This window comes from Panicum hallii, chromosome 4 (assembly GCF_002211085.1).
Source record: "Panicum hallii strain FIL2 chromosome 4, PHallii_v3.1, whole genome shotgun sequence".
In the NCBI taxonomy this organism is placed as follows: domain Eukaryota; kingdom Viridiplantae; phylum Streptophyta; class Magnoliopsida; order Poales; family Poaceae; genus Panicum; species Panicum hallii.
In genome coordinates, this window is record NC_038045.1 from 38130556 (window position 1) to 38143636 (window position 13081).

The 13081-nt window shown below is 43.8% G+C and overlaps 1 pseudogene; it reads right to left on the minus strand.

Annotated features, from left to right (window-relative positions):
- Positions 1–278: 278 nt before the first annotated feature.
- Positions 279–12155, minus strand: LOC112890467 (annotated as a pseudogene).
- Between the last annotated feature and the right edge of the window lie 926 nt (positions 12156–13081).

Sequence of the window (13081 nt, forward strand, 5' to 3'; positions counted from 1 at the left end):
AGGGGTTCCTCCTAAGGTAGGATAGTGGTGGTGGGGTGCTAAGGGCTGAAATTGGTCCTCTTGCGGGGCGGTGAGTCCGCAATCCAATGATCTGTAATGTCTTGCGCCTGGGCAGCTAGATCTACTCCTTGAAGTGTAGCTCTGAGTGCTTCATTCTCCCTCTTGGTGGCCGCCAACTAGCTGCGGACTTGCTGAAGCTCCATGGCAGTGAACTCCATCTGAGTGTGAAGCGCGGCGGTGATTCCAACCTGAGTGACCAACTGAGTGTTCAGAAGGTTCTACACCCCAACAATGGCACTCCTCATCTCTCCTTCGGGGCGTTGAGGGAAGTGTCTCCATGGAGAGTTGTCCAGGTCGGCTCCTCCGTAGTGGCACAACACTGAAAGAGCCTGGCTAGCTGCATCACTGATCCCAGCCTCGAAGGTGGCTTTGGCTGCTATGGCATGGTGCACTGCCACATCCACTATTCCTCCATACTCATAGTCTGGTGTGCGGATGTGTGCTAACACCAGCCACTCTTTTGGGTACCTCTGGTGAGTCTTGTGAGCTCCCACGTACTCAATCTCCACTATCATGTGAAGGCGGTGAAACAGCAAGCGAAGCACCCTGGCAAAGAAGCATAGTCCTTGAGTCTGGCGAACCCTCACGGTCCATCTCTCTGGCTGCAGTGGCGGTGGTGGAACAGCCTCAACTCCAGGTGCATCTCCTTGTCCAGCTTGGCCATCATCCTGCTCTTTTCCAGCTTCCTCTTGTGCCTCTTCAGCTTGGTCATCATCAGCTTCATCCTCCACCACATGCACTTCTTCAACTTCAGCATCTTCCCGTTCTACCTCCATGGGTTCTTCTTCTTGCTCCTCCACTTGTGGTACTTCCTCAAGTACAAGTGCATGAGCAGGTGCAGCAGGTTCAGATGCAAGTTCAGGTGCAGATGCGGATGGTGGGCTGCTACTGAAACATGCGGCTTCCCTAGTGAGAACCATCTATAGGTAAACAGTTACATGGGTTAGTAAGACAAAAGAAAAAGAGATAGAGCAATTGGTTAGATATAATAAATAAACAGTACAAGATCATAATGATAATCAATATTAGCAACAAGGAGGAGATAAATGACCAATGGACTAGGATTAATAACTCAAGAGCAAGAATAAGCTAAAACAAGTCAAAGCATGATTAACTAATGACCGTTTCTAACTAGGCTGACGTTCTACAATCAACACGGCCCTGGTACCACTTTGTCACACCCGATTTTGAAGTAATAAATCGAATAATAAATCATATATGCATCAGGATCAAAGTTACACACATATGACGTCGAAAATGAACAATAGAAGAAATATCATATTACAAACCAAACATAGTTCATGAGTATAAATAAATAAGTGTTTCAACATTACATTTATTCTAGCAGCGGAACGACCAAACTCCACAGGCAGCTAACTAGGGGAACTGTTGTCGGTCGAAACCCACCGGCGAGCAGTGACAGGTATCATGAGGAGCCGAGAGGCTCCCGAGACTGCTGGTGGGCCCCGGTCCCTCGGTCAACAGCCCAGGATCTGGCACATGACCTGGCTTCGAGATTCGCTAGGCATGCCACTTGAGCTATACTTGATCAAGAAGGTGTAGACGTGGTTTCAGTTAGTTTTCTGCATGCACAGACACATTTAAACGTTAGTCCGAGCCATGATCGGCTCTTCGGGTGATCCCGCTATCAGCTATAAAGAGCCGCTTGTCTCACAGTATCAGATCGGATCTGTATGTTTAAACAAAGTACATATATCTGATACTAAGATAAACTTATTCTATGATCAATAAGCTGATTCAATCTACGACGGTTAAAACTTTCACCACATGACCGGAACATCCCACGCTTAGTTAAGCCTAACAAATACGAAAGATAACAGAATAGCAAACTAAACAGAGGTCTAAAAACCAACAGAAAGCCGATTCCCGGAACAATCCCTCTTTAGATTAAGATAAAGCATCGGACATATTGCTGGATTATTTAACTCGTTTGAAGGGCCTAACCATGTAGATATTAAGCTAAATCTTTGATGATCAAAGACTAACCATAACAAATTGGATCTACTAATCGAAACAGAGCAAGGTGTTGCCTTTACACTCGGGATCAGGCACAAAGACAGCTAAACGTTTATAGATGATGAACAACGCACAGATACAGTATGAAAAGCCGATGCATCCCAATAAACGTTAAGATAACTAGTGTTTCTCGCCATCAACAACGCTTCAGCACAAGGAACACAAAGATAATAGGTAGGGATGATGCTGCCCCGATCAGACGAAGCGTGATCGGGGCTGCATAGCACTTACCTGAGAGAAATCCTGAAATAGGGGTGGTGATGCGCCGAGAGTTGTTTGCGAATACTTGTTGTTTCTGTTCTTTTTCATTCGTACTCTAGGGTACATATTTATAGTCCGGAGACTTGCCTCTCCTAACTAATCCTGAATAACTACGATACGAATCTTGACTATCTCTATCCAAGCTAACTTAAATGCACACACCTATCTAGATACATGGCCAATCCTGGCCTTAAACTGCCCGCGCAGGAGCTGATTCGCAAGCCCATTACAATTATTCTTTGAGCCCATCTTGCTCGCGGCCCACCTTTTGGCCCAGCCAAATTATGGCGATAACAGGAACATACGCCTAGTACTCCTGTATATCCTCTAGAAACTCCTCAAACTGATCTTGTTCTGAGCAGCGTAGTTTAGCTAGAGTGAGTACAGTTATGGTTGGCACTCAGTAAGTATATTAGGAAATAAATGACATGCAAGGCTTGAACAAGGATAAAGGCTGGCTAAAGGCTGGCTGAATAAAGTGGTAAGCATTTTAATGAACAGTTGAATATTAAACAAACTATTTACTAAGCCATGAATGAATATTATCCCATATTTATGAAATAAAGAGATAACTGATAAATGGAGCTTGGACCAAATAAACTATTGAATTAACCATAGATTCAATTTAAGTTGTCATATGAGGGTCCGAGCCGCTCTTGACCATGAGCACGGCTGATATATCAGTTTTACACTCTGCAGAGGTTGTACACTTTACCTACAAGTCACGTCTCCCTTGATGCCTGAGGTAGCTAGCCTCTTAAACACTTCCAAAGTGAGTGGTAGTGATTCACTACGAGGCCTTTACAAAAATTCCCTAACAAGGGGTAACCCGCTAAGGTTTCAGCAGCTGCGTAAGTGAACCTCCCCTAAGGCGTGACCATAGCCATGCGTACACCCTTGGCAGGCAGCGAACCCCTCATCACAGGCCCCCATATGCCTTTCGGTAAGCTACCAACAAGCTAGAGATATCTAATTAATTAGCCAAGATCAGAGCCATATAGTCCTTGTGGTTGCACTGTTTTCCCGGGTGGTCGCTCCAGGGTTTAAATTAATTATCACCATCAGTTCATCATAGTGGTTCCGAAATATGTAAAACATATGTCAAGTATTGTTTTCATAAACCACCCGAAACCAAGGTTCAGCAACTAAGCAAACTACCCCGCATGATTTAAAATAACCCGGCTTTCAAGGACAAGGATATCAAATATGGATAAAGTAGGACCATCAAATTAATGCATGCAATTGTAAATATAAATAAAGGTTATTAGAATAAAAGTACGATTAAAAGATATACTTGCCTTCAATCTCTTGCTACTGCTCAGCCACTTCGAATTCCAGCTCTTGAAGGTTCTCGAACGGCTCCTCATCTACTCGCCACGAACAAACAATAGCCACACAAGTACATACAAGCAAACAAATAGAAATGAATTACAACATTACACCAATCATTGCAAAACAGAGGCAAAAGGCTTAGAAACTAGTTCTACGTGTTATAACGATCAAAATGGTACCAAAAATGCTTAAAAAGGATTTAAAACGCTAAAGATATGGTAAAAACAGCTCTGCAGGGACTTGAACGCGAGAAAAACTACAAAAAGGGTTAAATAGAAAGAAACCGAGGGCTAAAACCTAATTTCATGAAAAACACGAGGGCTAATGCGCTAAAACATTAAAAAGGATGACGGGTTCAATTTAAAAGAGCACAAGTGGTTTTCAAAAAGAAACATAAAGAATTATTTTTGAATAGGTATGGACGGTCAATTTTAGCTAAACTTAGGGATGTTTCTGTAAAATGGCCATGCTTGACCGGCGGTTGCTTTGTTTGACCGGAGAAAGATCTGATCTGGGCCGTCGGCTGCGGATCGGATGGCTAGGAACGCCTGGGCAGGTCGGGCGGCGGTGGGACGCCGGCGCACGGCGGCGCTCCCGCGAAGGGGTCTCTCCGGAGGGCACCCAGTTGGGTGCTCCATGCGCAAAAAAAAAAATAGCGCAGCTGGGTTGGGAAGCAAGAGCGCAGAGAGGGGAAACGGCCTGGGGGGGTCGTGGGCGGCGGAAAGGTTACTGATCTCAGTTGGATGTGTTGAGATATGGCTGCATCTTTGCTTGTAAGCCGTGGAATTTTCCTATAGATCTTGGAAGTGCATAAATATTTGAATGGCCTTGCCCACACCGAACATTCACATATTCAAGTGGCGCAACAACCCGATGATGCTTATCTCTTTTTGTGTGAAAGAAAATTATGCATTCTCAAGGTCCAAGGTTCTTAGCATCCTCAGCTGAGGAGCACAAAATAAGGGTTCACGCCCCAGGGGTCTCTGACCAAAGAATGTTAGTGATCGGACACGGCTCCAATCCATCCCTAATGTTTGGTAGTCGCTTCCATGGCACACTACATGGCGGAAGTTCTCCTCTAATGTTCTTGGTACATTATCTTCTGATGAGTGAACAAAATTCTCCTCTCTAGAAATTGAGACTACAACATCACACGATATCATGGACGACCCAACAGCTCTTAACACGTCCTTTTATGTTCATTCGAGATGGTTGAATCATATATGCTTCGATTAATTAACTCATCAAAGTAACTTTCTCCAACATCCTCCATTGTCTTCCCAACCCTGGCTCTAACAAACCCCCCTTGCTATCCATCTGTCTACCAAACACCTTTTCTTAATTTCAAAATCCTCAGGAAAAATACTTAGATATAGAAAACATGGCTTAAGATAAGATGGCAAGTGGCTGTAGCTGAGAGTCACCATCCTTCGCACCGCTTCGAGATTTGGATTACTCTCAAGCTCTGAAGGAAGCTGTTTAAATAAATTTTTCCATTCTGAAATATCTCTAGTAGCAAATATAGCTCCTATTGTGTGCATAGCCAGTGGTAAAAAACCACACCTTTTTACTAGTTGTATGACTGTGGTCTTCAGCTTCTCATCATTTTCCATGTCTTCTTTACTTTTCCCTATCTTCCTTAGTAGCAAATCTACGGCACATTCCTTTCTAGCGGTTTAAGCGAGTAGATATATGTTTTTGTGTTGCAGGCCTCAGCAACGCCATTTTCTCTAGTTGTTACTATTATCCGGCTACCTTTGTTATTATCACTAGGAAAAGCAATACTACTAATCCATTTCCAGTCATGTATGTTCCACAAGTCATCAAGAACAATAAAGTAACCTCTTTTGATCCAGCCCTTTCCTGAGGTAGCTAGCAAGGTCGGCTACTTGCACTGTCTTCCCTTCAAGTTCTTTCAAGCATTCCTTCAGTGCTTCGTTGCCCAATAGTTGCCTAATCATATCTTTGAGCATTTCTGTCTTCGAGAATGACTGTGATATAGTGATCCATGCACAACATGAAAAGTACTTTGCAACGTCTTCCTTGTTCTCGTAGGTCTTCCTGACAAGAGTAGTCTTACCCAATCCACCCATGCCGACCACGCAAATCACAGGAGCATGCCCATTATCGACATTGGCGTTTATCTTGTCAAGTAACTCCCGTTTGGGGGTGGCAAAGCCCACAAGCTCTGCTTCGTCAGAGTTGTTAGCTGAATGATTCCGAATGTCTTCCATGTAGGAATCCATCTCACAAATTGCGTTGGAGGCATCCCTGCTGATTAAGTTGTAGCGTGTGTTCCTGCTGCTCACTTCTTCAACCCTTGCTTTGAGGTTGCGGATCTGGACAGTAATGCGGTGGCGGCATTTGAGCTTCGTCAGCTGCTGGGACAGGCTTCGGCTTCCCACATGGACCATAAACTCATCAAGGCAATCTTCAATGTCGTAGGACAGGCTCCTTACTTGTTCCGCCCACACCTTCAGTAGCAGGTCTTCCTTCTTCATTGCTTCTGCAGCTATCAGGAATGCTTGCATCGTTGTGAGCTCATCTTTCATGAACCTGTCAGCCAATGGTTAAAAAGAATTTAGCACTCCTGAACCCATGAAACTGTTTCTTGTCTGGAAAGCTATGACCTTGGTTCATTCAACCAGAACAAAGGTATTATCACGAGTATTATTGTGACCCAGACACTTCTTTCCACCTCTTCATGCACATGCCTGCGCCATCATCATGGCTGTCAGAACACTTCGTGATCCGTTCATCCCAACTAATTCGTTAATCTTCTTTCTTTCCTACGCCTCTCTCAACTCCGGTGGCTTGTCCCCGAAAAAAAAATTGTCCTAAAAAAATCCGGTGCCCCTTGACCTCGATAGCTGCCGTCCGGATCTGGCTACCCAAGGCCTCGCCAGCTCCGTACCTGGCAGCTCTAATCCGGTGGTTGCTCCTCTATGTCTCCCATCTCCTTTTCTCCGATATTCCAAGAATTTTTCTGTTCAATACCTCTCTCCTCTCTTGATGGAATCCTAGAGCAATGGCAACGACCCAACCGTGACAATGAAAACAGGCCATGGCATGTATATCTGGGAATATTGCCATTGCCCTAGTGGAGAAGGAGGATTGTCACACCCTAAAATTGAAATTTTGGGTCGTGAATATCTTTTCGAATAAATTTGTCCATCTTCAGTATTTTATAAGAATTTTTCCATATGTTGCTGGTTTTTATTCTTATTTTTCTAGATCTAATTTTTTGAAAGCATCTAGATTTATTTTCGCGAACTTTGAAATATCTTATTCAAGCTCCTCTTGTCCTAAACTTTCTCTATACATTTTTTCGGAAATTTTTATAATTAAAATTTATTTTTAATCCTATTTCTTTTTCCTTTTCCTTTTCTATCTATTTTCTGTCCCTACTCCTTTTCTCTCCCAGATCACCAAATCCTCTCTCTAGCCAACCTAGCTTCCCCCGCTGGCCCATTACCTCTCTTCCTCTCGCTGATGGGCGGGTCCCACCAATCATCCCCCTCCTCTGGCCGAGCCAAGCACGACTTGGACTCGGTCGTGCCTCCAGCCAGCACGCTGAGACTGACCAAGAGCTGCCCACGCCTCCTTTAGATCCCGCATGACCTAGGGACCCCCCCTTCCCTAGTCCTCACGAGCCGTTGCTCGCCCATCTCTCACGCAGCGCCGCTAGGATGCAGTGCCTCCATCCTCCATCCTGCTCGTGGTGCACTAGGGGCCGGTGCACCTAGGTCCTCGCCGTCCTCCTGCTGCCGCGCCCAGCCACCACCGTGCCTCGTTTCCCCCTCTGCTCGTGTCCCCTGCGACGTTGCCGCCCGCACAAGTCGCCCTTTCCTGCGCCGCCGCCAAGTACTGCTAGCCAGGGGAGCAGGCAGGGAGCAGTCTGCCGCCTGCTCCTTCCCAATGAGGTTCCGGCCATCCCGATGCATCTCCACTACAAGTAAGGCTCGTCGTCCTCTTTCAATTCCTCCACTTCCCAAAGCCTCTCACGCGACGAGTCGATGGGAATTCGAGCTATAGTGCACGCAGGTCTCCACTGGAGCTGATCTTGAGTTTTTCCAATCTAGCCCCTAAAATCTATGTTTTATCGCATATAGGTCCCTTCAACTTTGTTTCTTCCATAGCTTCCATGTTTTAGCTCCATTTTACTCGGTTCTTGTTGCGTTAAGTTAGTAGCATTGTTGTACTGTAGTTTATGTTTCATAATTAAATTTAGAATTAATTGGATTAATGTCAATTTCAACTAGCTTTTCGAATTAAAAACTAATTAGAATTCTAACTCGGTTTTTATAATTAATGTTAAAATTGATTAATACCAATATAAATGTATCTTTTGGTATAACTAGTTTAGTGCAACTCGAATCATAAATTTTGCGCTAGCTGCTCTCACCTATCTTTTATTTGCTAGTTAAATATTTAATTGTTTTAATTTATACAGAAACTTGATAAATAAAATTTGACTAAGTTTATCTCGTCTTTACAAATAAAAATTAAATGGAATTCATTCTAATATATCATTTACATATATTGTCTTAATAAAATAAATCAACCATATAGTTCTCTGTTTCTTCAATAATACAAATTGTATCTTTTCAACGTAGCTCCGTTTTCGGTGTTTCTTGTGCTCTTGCAATTGTAGCTTCGAGCTCTACCCTTTAATATGCTCTTTTAATATTTTTCTTCTATTTGGTGCCCTGTTCTTAGATGTGCTTCTTTTGTGTGTTTTCTTATATGTTTGTACCCGATGCTTGTCGTGAGTAGAAAGGAACACAGTTTGAGAGTTGTGAAGATGAAGAGTTTCAAGAGCAAGTGTTGGAGACTCTTAGCGGCTATTCTTTGAAATAAAGGCAAGTATATTCTTTGATCATATTTTCTCCTAATAACCTTTTATTTATATTTACGCTTGCATGCATTAATTTGATTTAACCTTAGCCTTTGTAAAACCTACAAAGGGGTACTTAGCTTGACAAAGGGATCGTACGCCTACGAGGTACACTCACTTTGGGGGAGGGTGCACTCGCCTAGCGGCTAAAACCTTAGCCGTTACTAGTTATTAGGGAGTCTTTAAAACACGCAGTCATGTCTCGGAAGTGTGATGATAGTGCCTGATCAGCATTGCGTGACGGGTAACATGACTTGTGGGTAAAGCGCGACGTATGCAAAGTGTAAAACTGATATATCAGCCGTACTCACAGTACAGAGCGACCTAGACCCTCACATGACTTAACTAAATTGAATCTGTAATACAATTCAGTTGTTCATTGTTCCAAGTTTATTTATTACTTAGTGAAAGGATCTCAAGATACCTAGAGGGGGGTGAATAGGCTAATCTGAAACTTAAAACACTTTAAACACTGTCAGTAACACAGATGTCCGGATACTCCAGATATATATCCGGATACTCCGGGATTTGTGTCCGACGTTTCCGGAAATATTGTCCGGAGAGTCCGGGTATGAAAAAAATGTACACACAAATAAAGATATTGATGCTGTAATTTAGATCAAGTAAATTTAGACAAGCTAGTGGTACCTTTGGAGCGTTTCTTTCCAGTTGTCTTGCTCTGGAGACTCGTGTAATAGTAGATCAACTTCAAACCCTAGAAAGTTAGTCTCACAGGCAAATAACTAATAAAACAAGTAAGGAGCACAAGAAAGAGACAGAATTTGTTTCCCGAAGTTCGCTCCCAAAGGAGCTACGTCTCCGTTGAGGAAGGATTCAAGAGATGGTGCTCAAGAATCCCTATGCTCCTCTACCAAGGGTGAGACCAACGCTCAAATCCAAGGTTACTTACTATGTGTTCTTCAGAGAGGAATGACGATTACAAACTTCTTGTGGTGCTCACAACTTGCTTGAGCACTCACGAGCCACGCCTAGCCGTCTAGGAGCTTGAAGCTCCAAGAGTAACAAACTTGACTCTACCGGCTAGACAAGGATGATGTGCTCAAGAGATGGAATAGAAGCTTACTAGCATAAATCTTTGCTCTTGCAACAAACTCACTTGAATCCCCAAAGAAAATCACTCAAGAATGAAGAAAGGGGCAGTGAGAGAGCTCTTCTTTTGCTTGTGGGTTTTTCTGGTCGAAATGAGCAAGAGCGATGTGAGTGAAGGGGTATGGGGGGTATTTATACCCCCTCTCACAGAAAACTAGCCGTTGGCTAAAGGGTACTCGGATACTCCGAGTATATATCCAGATACTCCGAACACTGGGGTCCGGAGACTCCAGTCTCAGAGAATTTTACGGATGGGGAACAGTTACCCGGAGACTCCGGATATATGTCCGGAAACTCCGGACGTCTCTGTCCAGACATTCCAGACCAGTTCCCGGAAACTCCGGGTTTAGCAGGGAATTTCATAACAAGGCTGTTTATAGTGGTGGGTTTGATTCTCATAGTTTTTGTAGGTTCTCTTGAGCACAACTACCATGTCAAAACCTGTGGATCAAAGTCCCTCTTGATAGTACGGCGTTCCAATACTCAATTTCAAAATAAAATCTAATTCTCCAAGTAAATTTGAAACACCGCTTTTCATTTTCCTTTTGAGGGGTCATGCTTCGTAATACGCTTTACTTAATCACCCTTAGCACCTGCACACATGCTTGATAACATGATTAAATATACATGTGGTTTGTCATCTACCACCAAAACCCACTAAGGGGCCTAGATATCTTTCAATCCCCCCTTTTTGGTGATTAATGACAACCTACATGTATCTCATTTGATAATCATAAAGATGTAAACTTAAGCATATAAAGAGCTCCCCCTTAATGTATGCCATGAATTTGAATTTCAAATTGACTTCTCAAAAGTCAAAGTTGGCACATTATGAAGAAAACATGAAAGCTCTTTATACATTCTACAGTGGGGTGAGCAAGTGTTTGCTAATACAATGTGTGATGTAAATGACAGGTTATGCATTTAAGGAAAATTTGTGTTGGTTGCAAAACCCGGAGACTCCGGGTATATTTCCGGAGACTCCGGACAGCGTGTCCGGAGTATCCGGCTACGTAACCGAAGTATCCGGACCTCCTACACAGAACACAGAAAACAACAAGTCATCATAATTTAAATAAGCATCACACTATCATTTAAGCCTTAGAACAGTTTCAAATGTAACAACCAAATAGTTTTAAACACAGAGTAGCATAAATTACAAGTTTTCAATACAAGCCCCAAAGAGTACATAAATGGTCATTTTCACTCCCCCTTTGTCGTCAAGTGCCAAAAAAGGGAATGAAAAGAACAAAGAAATCTACTCCTCATCATCATCTTGGGCGCTATCATCAGAGGTGTCTTCATCCTCATCCGAGTCGGGGATTTCACGGTAGTCATGGGGTTCTTCTTCCTCGGTCTCCTCTTCTTCATCAAAGATCTCTTGGCCACGAGGAGGAGAGCGATGAGAGCAAGTAGGTGCATGAGTGCGTCGACGTGGGTGAGGAAGAGGAGCATGAGTAGCAGCAATGGCGGCCTCATCCGTGGCATCCCACTCGGCGAACGGGTCATCAAACTCGGGCAACTCATGGTAAGGATCCGCAGGAAACCCTAAATGACTCTTGATCTCAATAATATCATGGCGGTTTTCATTGATTTCTTAAGTAGCAGTCTTGCACATGCAAAAGATGCTCTTGAGTGCCCTCTTGATGAAAGATTCATGGTGACCATGGCGAGAGGAGGAAGACGCACCAGAGTAGGATGGAGCGGGATCAAATCTTGGATTCCTTGTAGCACCAGCATGAAGTGGAGGTGCATGCGGTGCATCACCGGAATGAGGACGAAGGTGAAGTGCCACATGCTTGCAGTCCTTAGGAAAGGTGACCTTTGTAACACTCTCTATCATATACATGAGATATGGACCAGACGGTAGAAATTTTTGTAGATCATTCATCGTCCTTCTCAACTCATTCCAAATGAAATCCATGATTGAGAAGGGTCTTCTACCGGGCATGACACGAGCAAGAAGGTTGCAAGCAAAGTATCGAAGTGCCGTAGCATCTCCATCCTTAGCATCAATGGTGGCACAAAAGAATTGATTCATCATGTAGTAGAAGAATTGGAGGGTGCTTGCGTTACCAGCTTCGGCTAGGATCGAATTGTAGAAGAGGGATGATAATTGATTTGGCTTCAATTGATGCTCCACATGAATGGGATCTCTCTTCTCATCCTCTGAGCCAAGTCCAAGAAGCCTAAAGAAAGTCATATAATCCACTCCATACTTCACTCCCTTGGTTGTCCAAAAGAAGGCAATCTTCCTTGCGTCATAGTAGAGAGATGAGTGAAATTGAGCAAGGATCTCCTCATTCCAATCATATCTAAAGCCCATAATGTCATAAAGCCCAAACTCCTTGCACTTTGCAATTGCTTGATTGAAGAATGGATTGTTGAGCTTCTCAAAGTATGCCCAATCCACATACTTGCAAGGGACAATTGGGGCCTTGCCCTTGCGCAAGACCATAGAGGAATAGAAGTCCTGATGCAACTGACACCAAAATCTTCTTTCCAAATTTTCTGCCTTCTCATATTTATACACGTCCTCCTTGCGTGCATTAGTCAGTGCCATAGTTTGTTTGAAGTAATTTCTCCCTATTTCAACCGCAAACCTGGGCAGAATTTGAGGACGGGTGAGCTTCAGGCATCTGGGATATTGGCTTTGATCTTCTTGAAACTCTATTTGCAGACGTGGAGGTGTACAAGGGCAGATTTCCCAGGCAATTCCATTTCTAGTTGGATTTGCCCGAGAAGGAGGAGGCACGGCCATGCTTGGCATCATGTAAGGAGCTTGCTAAGATGCACGAGATGGAGCTTGGTTGCTGCTAGCAGGTTCCTTGCCGGGGCAATGGTTAGGTCGTGGCTCCCTCGGAGGAGGACTCGGAAGGGAGTCCTTGTCCACTTGAAGTTGTGGATCATGGCGACACTTTTGCCGTCGCTGCCCTGTAGGAGCACCCGCACGGTCTCTTCCCATAGCCTAGACATAGGATTGAGCGATTAGGATCAATCTAGAAACAGCAGGAGAGAAATATGCTAGCTGGAATCCTTGAAATCTGGAGAGTCCGGGTACATGTCCGGATACTCCGGGCACATTGTCCGGATTTTCCGGACCAAGTATCTGGAGTCTCCGGGCATCGTGGTCCAAACCCTAGGTTCAAGAAATCAAAAGATTCTACCATGGGATTTGAATGAAACTTGGGGTATGAGTTACTAGACATGAGTGGAGATAATGCCCTAAAGGATATTCAACTATATCAACTACATTGGGAGATCGGGCGATTCGAAGTTTGAATACCTTAAGGGAAGTTGAATGTGACATTTCTGGTACTTGAGAGTAAGACACACTAGAGTTTAGTGTAAAGTTTGTGTTTGTTCTTGTGAATGGGTTTAAAA